Source organism: Procambarus clarkii, chromosome 2 (assembly GCF_040958095.1).
Source record: "Procambarus clarkii isolate CNS0578487 chromosome 2, FALCON_Pclarkii_2.0, whole genome shotgun sequence".
Classification (NCBI taxonomy): domain Eukaryota; kingdom Metazoa; phylum Arthropoda; class Malacostraca; order Decapoda; family Cambaridae; genus Procambarus; species Procambarus clarkii.
The window spans coordinates 18,133,826-18,143,159 of NC_091151.1; the positions used below are offsets into that span (position 1 = coordinate 18,133,826).

The following is a 9,334-nucleotide window of genomic DNA, read 5'->3' on the forward strand; positions in this document are numbered from 1 at the left end:
CCAGTTGACATTATCAGTAGCAGTTATAAAATTGTCTATAGCAGCTTCATTGTGTACTCTAAAACGTATCTCTCTTGACTCAAGAGGTGGTTTGCTAATGTTAGTTAAGAGAAATGTGGGGTAATGGTCTGTAGTGCTATCGGTGATTATACCTGAAGTAAGCGGAGAGGTTATGTTTGTCCAGATGTGATCTAGAGTCGTGGCAGTGCTATCAGTGATTCTAGTAGGTCTAGTGATTAAGGGTATGAGGAAGCAGGAATTCATACAGTTGAGGAAGCTAACAGCAGTAGGGTGTTCTGGCTCGCAGAGGTCAATGTTAAAGTCCCCTGCGATAATTAGGTGGTTTTTGTTCAGTCTGTTATCAAGTATTAGATTTCTAAGGTTTGAGTTGAATTCGGACACATCAGTGTTAGGAATTCTATAAACTGCACCCACAGACAGGACAGACTCGGCACCCTTGACTCTGAAGCTGGCGAAGATATACTCCCCATAGCAGTCTCTAGTTCTAATTTCTTTTTAGCATGTTAGTTCATGGTGGTAGTAAAGAGCAGTGCCACCACCTCTCTGAAGTTGACGACAGTTGTGAATTGCTGAGTAGTTAGGCATGTTAAAGAGTTGAGTAGTATCCTCTTTCAACCATGTTTCAGTAAGTATAATAAAAGAGACTTTGTTGTCAATAGCTTCAATCAAGGCACTAACATCATCGAAGTGTTTACCTAGGGATCTAACGTTCAAATTGATTACAGAGATATTGTGATAATGAGTTACTACATTGTTTACATCATGTGCTGCAAAATATCTGCAATTTAGATCATTAAAGTGATTATTGTCATAGATAGTGGATAAGAGGTTAAGTTCTGGGTCTATACTTGTCTGCATAAAAAAAGCTGATTGCAGGAAAACAAGGAAAGAAAGGCAAATTACAAGGAAGAAATAAGCTATAAAATAGGGGAAAAAAAATGTACACAATACTGTGCAAAACAAACACAAAAGGGGCTTACAGGGGTACAATGGAGTAAGGGAGTATGGCTAGGCTAGGCAACCTAGGTAATAAATGAAATTAAAGAAAAAACATATAAACATGGACTATCCAAAACACAAGATATAGAAATACAAAACAAAAATATAAACAAGACTAAGCAATACAAAAACAAATTGAGCAAAAATGAAAAATGAGGTAGATTGCTTACAAGTACTCTCAGGTACACTGTAAGTAACAATAGATAGATAATATATATCAATATAGATAACTCTTGTATATATCTCAAAAAAAAACAAAAAAAAAACGAGATTTTTTTTTCACCCAGAGGGTTATCAACTCCATGGAACCGCCTACCCGGCGAGCCCGTAAATGCCAAAACTCTGTTAAATGTTAAAATCTAACTGAAAAAGATCAAGGATAATTCGGGGATTTTTGACAAGCCGCCGTCTTCCTGTCCTCGTCGTGGCCGCAAGAGTTAGCGGCCCTGAGTGGCGTGTTCCCCTTAAATTATTGTTGCTTTATTACACAATAATTCATCTGAGAGCACCTAGATGGAAAACACTGTGCTCACCAGGGATCGAACCTGGGACCTTCTGTGTGTTAGACAGATGTGATAACCACTACACCATGAGCACCTGACAATAGTTTATCAATGAACGTTATAAATCATTATTTATGAGGACTAAAACCAATGGATGAAATAAAGAAGTCAGTTGTGTGCACCTTCAAGATCAGTGAAGAATTATGACAAAATAATAACATAAAGTAGTAAATTATTACACAATATAATGTTAAGTTTCCTTGTGTCTGGACAGGACATAATGACCTCCCAGACTCATCTTTTATTGTCCCTTAATTTGTCTGGAGCTGCCTCGATAACACACAGACTCTCAATGTTATGGGAATAATTAAGCACCATAATGTAACTATGTGCCATGACTCGCAGAGTTTGAGATAAGTCCTGATAGATCAAGGTGACAACAGGACAGCCAAGTTCCCCCTCCACACCTGGCAGCGTACTGCCGCCGCCTCCCAGGACACACTATCTTATATCTTACAAATACAAATACATATACAAATATTTATTCAGGTAAAGTACATACATACAAGGAGAAATACAAAAGTTGATGGATTCATAGATAGAGCTAGTACATACAATGCCTAAAGCCACTATTACGCAAAGCGTTTCGGGCAGGAACTCTTGGAATATCAAATAGGTATTTGTTTCTGGTGTGGTGCTCATGGGATCTGTTACAACCTTCTAGGAAGCTTTTAAGGTCAGGATTGACATTACAGTTCAGCGTTTTATATACATCAAATACACATTGAGAGGATGTGCAGTGACTTAATATCTAACATATTCAGAGATTTGAGTAAGGGAACCGAGTGATGTCTGGGGCCAGAGTTAGAGATTGTCCTAATAGCAACTTTGTGTTGGGTAATTAGAGGACGTAAATGATTTTGGGTAGTAGAACCCCAAGCACAAATACCATAGTTGAGATAAGGATAGATGAGGGAGAAATAGAGTGTCACCAGGACAGGGCGGGGTACATAATATCTGATCTTAGAAAGAATGCCAACAGTTTTTGAAACTTTTTTTGATATATTTAGAATGTGTCCCCTGGAAATTCAGCTTGTGGTCAATGAGAACGCCAAGGAATTTGCTTTTTACTTTGTTACAAATTTGGGTATTGTTAATCCTGAGATTTATTTGATTTGAGGATTTATTGCCAAACAAAATATAGAAAGTTTTGTCAATATTGAGGGTGAGTTTGTTGGCAGTGAACCAGTGATGGACTTTATTTAGCTCAGTATTCACTGTGACATTTAGAGCAAGGGGGTCAGGACTGGAGTAAATGAAGGTCGTGTCGTCAGCAAATAGAATTGGTTTGAGATGTTGGGAGGTCATTAATGCAGATGAGAAAGAGGAGAGGGCCAAGTATGCTGCCCTGGGGAACACCAATGTTGATGGGTAGGGTGGGAGAAATTGAATTATTCACAGAAACATATTGGAGCCTATCAGTAAGGTAAGACTTAAAGTACTTCAGGGAGTGACCTCTGACTCCATAATGACTCCACTATCCCTTGCACATGACCCTAGCCCATCTTGAAAAGCTGATTTATGTGGAGTCATCAGAAAGCTGCCAGGTAAAATCCACGAAGCAAGAAACCCGACAAGTCTTTCTCACAGTAAGAGAACGGATTCCAAAGAAGCTTGATCTTGCCATTTGGGGAGTATTCCAACACAGGCCTTACACCCGATGGAAGCACCTGGCTAATACAGTAATATCAGAAAGAATACCAGGAAGTAGCCTAAATGAACAGGCACATGCAAATGACCTGCTACGGATGTGCGACAGGTTTGCCTTAAACCAGCAAATAGTAGAACCAACTAGGAAGGAGAACACGCTGGACCTCATTTTCACTAATAATGAATTGATCAGGAACATAATGATTACAAATACCTGTTACTCAGATCACAACTTAATTGAAGTTATGACAACCATGGGGAGTAGACCTTCAAAACCAGTCCAGATTCCCGGTGGAGGAGATTTCAGCAAATTCAACTTCAATAATAAACAGATAAACTGGGAGCGAATAAAACAGGACTTCACAAAAATAAACTGGGAAGAACAGCTAGGAAATGCAAACCTGAACCAGTGCCTGGAAAAAATAAGCTCAGTAGCACTAGAAATATGTTCAAACCGCATACCTCTAAGAAAAAAGAGGAAGAGATGCAGATTGGAACGGGAACGTCGTTCCCTATATAGGCGAAGAAAACGAATCGCGGAACAACTTGAGAGTCGCACCCTATCTCAAGAACGGCGAAGAAGGTTAGGTAGAGAAATAGAAACAATTGAACGGAAGCTACAAGAATCATACAGAACCCAGGAGAGGCAAAGAAAGCAAAAGGCCATCAGTGAAATAGAAAGAAATCCGAAATATTTTTTCTCCTATGCAAAATCAAGATCAAAAACCACATCTAGTATCGGGCCCCTGCGAAAGGGAGATGGAACTTTCACCGATGACAACAAAGAAATGAGCGAGCTACTGAGGACGCAGTACGACTCTGTTTTCAGCGAGCCATTAAACACACTAAAGATTGATAACCCAAAGGAATTTTTCATGGATACGATACCAACATCAAATCATATATCAGACGTCACCCTATCCCCACTGGATTTTGAAGAAGCCATAAACAGTATGCCTATGCACTCTGCACCAGGCCCGGATTCTTGGAACTCCATATTCATAAAGAACTGTAAAAAACCACTATCGCAGGCCCTCCACATTCTGTGGAGACAAAGCCTAGATACTGGCGTTATTCCTGATATACTAAAAACAGCAGAGATAGCACCACTTCATAAAGGAGGAAATAAGACAGAGGCAAAAAATTACAGACCGATAGCGCTAACATCGCACATCATAAATTTTTTTGAGAGAGTGCTAAGAAGTAAGATCACAAAATACATGGAATCACAGCAACTCCATAACCCCGGACAACATGGTTTCAGAACAGGGCGCTCTTGCCTGTCGCAGTTGCTGGACCATTATGATATGGCATTAGATGCTATGGAAGACAAACATAACGCGGATGTAATTTACACAGATTTCGCAAAAGCTTTTGATAAATGTGACCATGGTGTTATTGCACATAAAATGCGTTCAAAAGGAATTACCGGAAAAATAGGCAGATGGATCTACAATTTCCTGACTAACAGAACCCAATGTGTAATAGTCAACAAAATAAAATCCAGCCCATCAACCGTGAAGAGCTCAGTCCCCCAGGGTACTGTGCTTGCTCCAGTACTTTTTCTCATCCTCATTTCGGACATAGACAAGAACACAACCTATAGCACTGTATCATCCTTTGCAGATGACACTAGGATCTTCATGAGAGTAGGCAACATAGAGGACACGGCGAACCTCCAGTCAGACGTAGATCAGGTCTTTCTATGGGCTACAGAAAATAATATGGTGTTTAACGAAGATAAGTTCCAGCTCATGCGCTATGGAAAAAATGAAAATATAAAAACGGAAACCACGTACAAAACTCAGGCAAATCATAACATTGAACGAAAAGGCAATGTAAAGGATCTGGGTGTACTCATGTCGGAAGACCTTACCTTTAAAGAACACAATAAAGTAGCCGTCACAACTGCAAGAAAAATGACAGGTTGGATAACAAGAACTTTTCACACTAGAGATGCTATACCGATGATGATACTTTTCAAAACGCTTGTGCTCTCTAGAGTGGAGTACTGCTGCACAATGACAGCACCTTTCAAAGCTGGAGAAATTACTGACCTGGAGAGCGTGCAGAGATCCTTTACTGCTAGAATCCACTCAGTAAAACATCTAAACTATTGGGACCGACTAAAGAGCCTAAAACTGTACTCCCTTGAGCGCAGGCGGGAGAGGTACATAATAATTTACACGTGGAAGATATTAGAGGGGCTGGTCCCAAACCTGCACACAGAAATAACATCACATGAGACCAGAAGACATGGCAGGATGTGCAGAATACCCCGGTTGAAAAACAGAGGTGCAACTGGTACTCTGAGAGAGAACTCTATCAACATCAGAGGCCCGAGACTGTTCAACACGCTTCCACTATACATAAGGGGCATAACTGGCCGACCCCTCACAGTGTTCAAGAGAGAACTGGATAAGCACCTCCAAAGGATACCTGATCAACCAGGCTGTGACTCGTACGTCAGGCTGCGAGCAGCCGCGTCCAACAGCCTGGTTGATCAGTCCGGCAACCAGGAGGCCTGGTCGACGACCGGGCCGCGGGGACGCTAAGCCCCGGAAGCACCTCAAGGTAACCTCAAGGTAAGGTAACACCCCAGAGCCCCTCAGATGCTTCAGATGTCAGAGATTTGGACATCACAAGGACGGCTGCCAACGCCCAGCAAAGTGTGGAGTCTGTAGCCAGCCCCACGACAGGAAAATATGCCTTGATAAACATAAAGCAAGCCAGCTCGTCCAAGCTAAGCGCCCAAATTGCTCCAATTCACACCATGTCTGGAACTTAAGATGTCCCAAAACGATTAAAAGGATCCAAGTAAAACCCGCCACGTCTACAGCAGAGCAGAAGCCCAACCAAAACATATACCAGTTCCCCTGCCCACAAAAACAGCGTGGAGCTTACTAAAACCAAACCGGGTGGAAGGGGCACATGGCCCTCCACCATCGGCAATGGTGGAGGGTGTGAAGGTCTCCGTCCAGGACAGAGGGATTGCTGGGGCTCAGAAGAAAATAGTTCAACGTAATTGCCCGCCCCATTGCACCCAGTAAGCACACTGGGGGATGGCAAGAATGTTCGTGTCCCAAACCAGCACAGCAGTAAGTAGAGCTCCTTCACAACTCGACACCCTCTGGCCTATGCTTAGGGTCAGGGTCACGAAATTGGTCGAAAGTTTGCTGTCGAAACATGGTAGCAAGCAAACCACTGAGACTCGAGACACTTGAGCACAAGCTCAAGAAATTCGAAAAAAACAATATCCTTACCTTCAAGAACGCAGGGGAAGAGACACTCTCCTAAAAAAATAAACAGGTAGAGTTCACTACTTCTGAAAGCGTCCTTGATGAGTGAGTTTCAAGTACACCAAGATCCTCAACTCCAATTTCAACTTCCATGGCGATTTCAACTGACTCCATGGATACCACGGTAATATTAGCATGTTCCCACAAACTAGAGGACTAAAGATCCTGCAATGGAAATCGCAAAGGCTGCACACAACACTTGCAATGTATAGCAGCAACCAAATGCATAGACATCCTGATACAAGAGGAGAGCTTGCTTCGAGACGGATTAGAACCTAAAATCTCAGGCTATCGAGGCTTCTTCCTTTCATAGGTCAATGGGCAATCCAGGGGATGTGCCATCTATGTGAAATGTGACCTGATCTCCAAGCCTATAACCAGTTCACTCGATTAAGAGAAGCAATTACAGAACAGTTAAATACTAAAACTGCTGTATATATAAGGTAATTATTGCAAAAACACAACAATAACTACAAATACACATTTAATAGAAACAATTATAAGTACAAAAAAGATAAATGTAAATATAAAAGAAGTGGACAGAAGTTAGGTAAAAAGTGGAAACAAAAGATTCAATAAAGATTGACAAGAATAATGTACAATAAAAGTCTTAATAAGTCGATTAATAATCATAAAGTAAAATAATCTTAATGATAATTAACTATTAAATAGCTTGAAACTATAGGATCAAAATAGCGGTTATGATCCTATAATTAGTATGAACTTAAGAAAATAAAAATGAACTCATTTAATTAATTCCAATAAATGACTAATATTAATCAAATTACAATAAATTCATAGATAACAGGGTAAGATTATAAATGAGAAAGATTTTACTATGATACTGAGGTAGATGCTTACATGAGCATATGGCGATTATACTGATTAGTTAGGAACTTTTATGGATGAGAGAGCATTATTTAACCAGCAGAGCAAAAGACAGCACCTTGGACTTTTTTTTGTTTTTAATAATACCTTAGGTACATCTGCATTTGTGCAGCTACCCTAGACTATATGAAAGAGAGTACAGTGTGTCAAAAAGCTAGCTCCGTGATGCAAAAAAATCCCCATCACACAGGATGGTTAGTCATACAGAGATGATGACTTACTGTAAATATATAGCTCTTGTAATAGCACTTTCTCTGTAACTAGCTGACATTGTAACTATACGGTGTGAAGGATAAATGAAATTGTTTATGTAATAATATAAGATGAGGTCTGATAAAGATCTTTTGTGCCCTATGTAATTCTTTTGCGCTACCGCTCACAGGATGAGTATGGGGTGCACAATAAGCTAGCTACCGCTCACAGGATGAGTATGGGGTGCACAATAAGCTAGCTACCGCTCACAGGATGAGTATGGGGTGCACAATAAGCTAGCTACCGCTCACAGGATGAGTATGGGGTGCACAATAAGCTAGCTGCTTTCGGCGGCAACAATCAATCAAACAGAGGCATATGATAAGTAGCCTGCACTGACAGACTCTGGGTTCGTTATGAGGATATCATCAACACAAGAGTGAATTTGTTGACATTTTTTTTAACTAGGTTAGGCTAAGCTCAGTAGCACGTGAGTTACTTTCAGTATTGGCATTGGAAGGTTTCTGGTTTTTAGATATGCCACAGTGATGAAAGAAAGCCAGTAGTTGTTGATCACACTTTATTTCATATCTTTTTCCTGCTCTTTCCTTCTTTACAATGGTCGTTCCATTCCTAGTGTAGCACTGATTGATAACACCTGAGTTTTGTTTGCGAATTTGACGTAGTCTGGCGCATTGGCGTGGGTTCGTATCCTGGCCTGGGAGGATTGACTGGGCGCTAATCCTTAACAGTAGCCTCTGTTCGCCCATCAATGAATAAGTACCTAATTATTGAAGATTTGGCAGGTCGTATTCCGGGGAAAAATAGGATTAAGGACCTGCCCGAAACGCTATGCGTGCTAGTGGCTTTACAAGAATTGAAGAACTCTTGTATATATAATTTTAAAAATAAATAAACTTACTTGATATAAATAATAATAATAATAAATCCTATATGAACTTGAAGATAAATTTTTAATAAAGAATTTAGAAGATTCTCACGTCACTCCTCCAAACTCGATGCGCGTTTTCTTACATAAAAGGTTTCTCAGGACCAAACAGAGCAGAACCGAATGATTGTTTCCATGCAAGTGATCATGATATTAACAAATGTTATTAGAGTAATACAAAATAAACAAAATAAGAATCATAAATGTTGCTTTTAGCAAGAATTTAATGTTATTGTTAAAATCAATACATAATAACATAGAATATACATGGGAGATTATGGTCCGCAATACATTGAGGCTGGTGTTCACAGCCCATGTATTATTCAGCTTTGCGCAGTGGCAGTATCGTAACCAATGAGGTACATCCGAGGTGCGATTATTGCTAGTTGAAAACTTTAACCAATACCCCGCTGGGTCGGCGTGTTAAAGCGTCGGCTACGGCAATTTCTGTTAGCCCGTTCAAGGGCTTTGTTGAAACATTATTACTCTTCCTTTGATAAAAACTTAATTATACGCTATCCATATGTGGTCTCGCAGATTTGTAACCATTATTGTCAAGGGAATTCATTGTTTTTTCAGATTCTTTATTACGTACTCTTTACCCGAAAAGTCTCCCAGCCAAACATCACTAATAGAGTAACCTCATTCATCTTTGCCAACATACAAGGCCTAAAAACAAAAACAAACAACAAAGTACAGTTCATAAATGGCCTCCTCACGGAGTCAAATACAGTATTTGGAGCTTTCACAGAAACCCATGCAGGGGAATTCTT

The 9,334-nt window shown here is 40.2% G+C and overlaps 2 non-coding genes across 2 annotated transcripts; one reads left to right on the forward strand and one right to left on the reverse strand.

Moving 5' to 3' along the window:
- Window positions 1-1,544: 1,544 nt before the first annotated feature.
- TRNAV-AAC (transfer RNA valine (anticodon AAC)) lies at window positions 1,545-1,617 on the reverse strand. The gene has a single exon. It is a non-coding gene; the product is annotated as a tRNA-Val (tRNA).
- Window positions 1,618-8,886: 7,269 nt separating this feature from the next.
- LOC123762471 (U4 spliceosomal RNA) lies at window positions 8,887-9,027 on the forward strand. The gene has a single exon (XR_006773358.1). It is a non-coding gene; the product is annotated as a U4 spliceosomal RNA (small nuclear RNA).
- The last annotated feature ends 307 nt before the right edge of the window (window positions 9,028-9,334 follow it).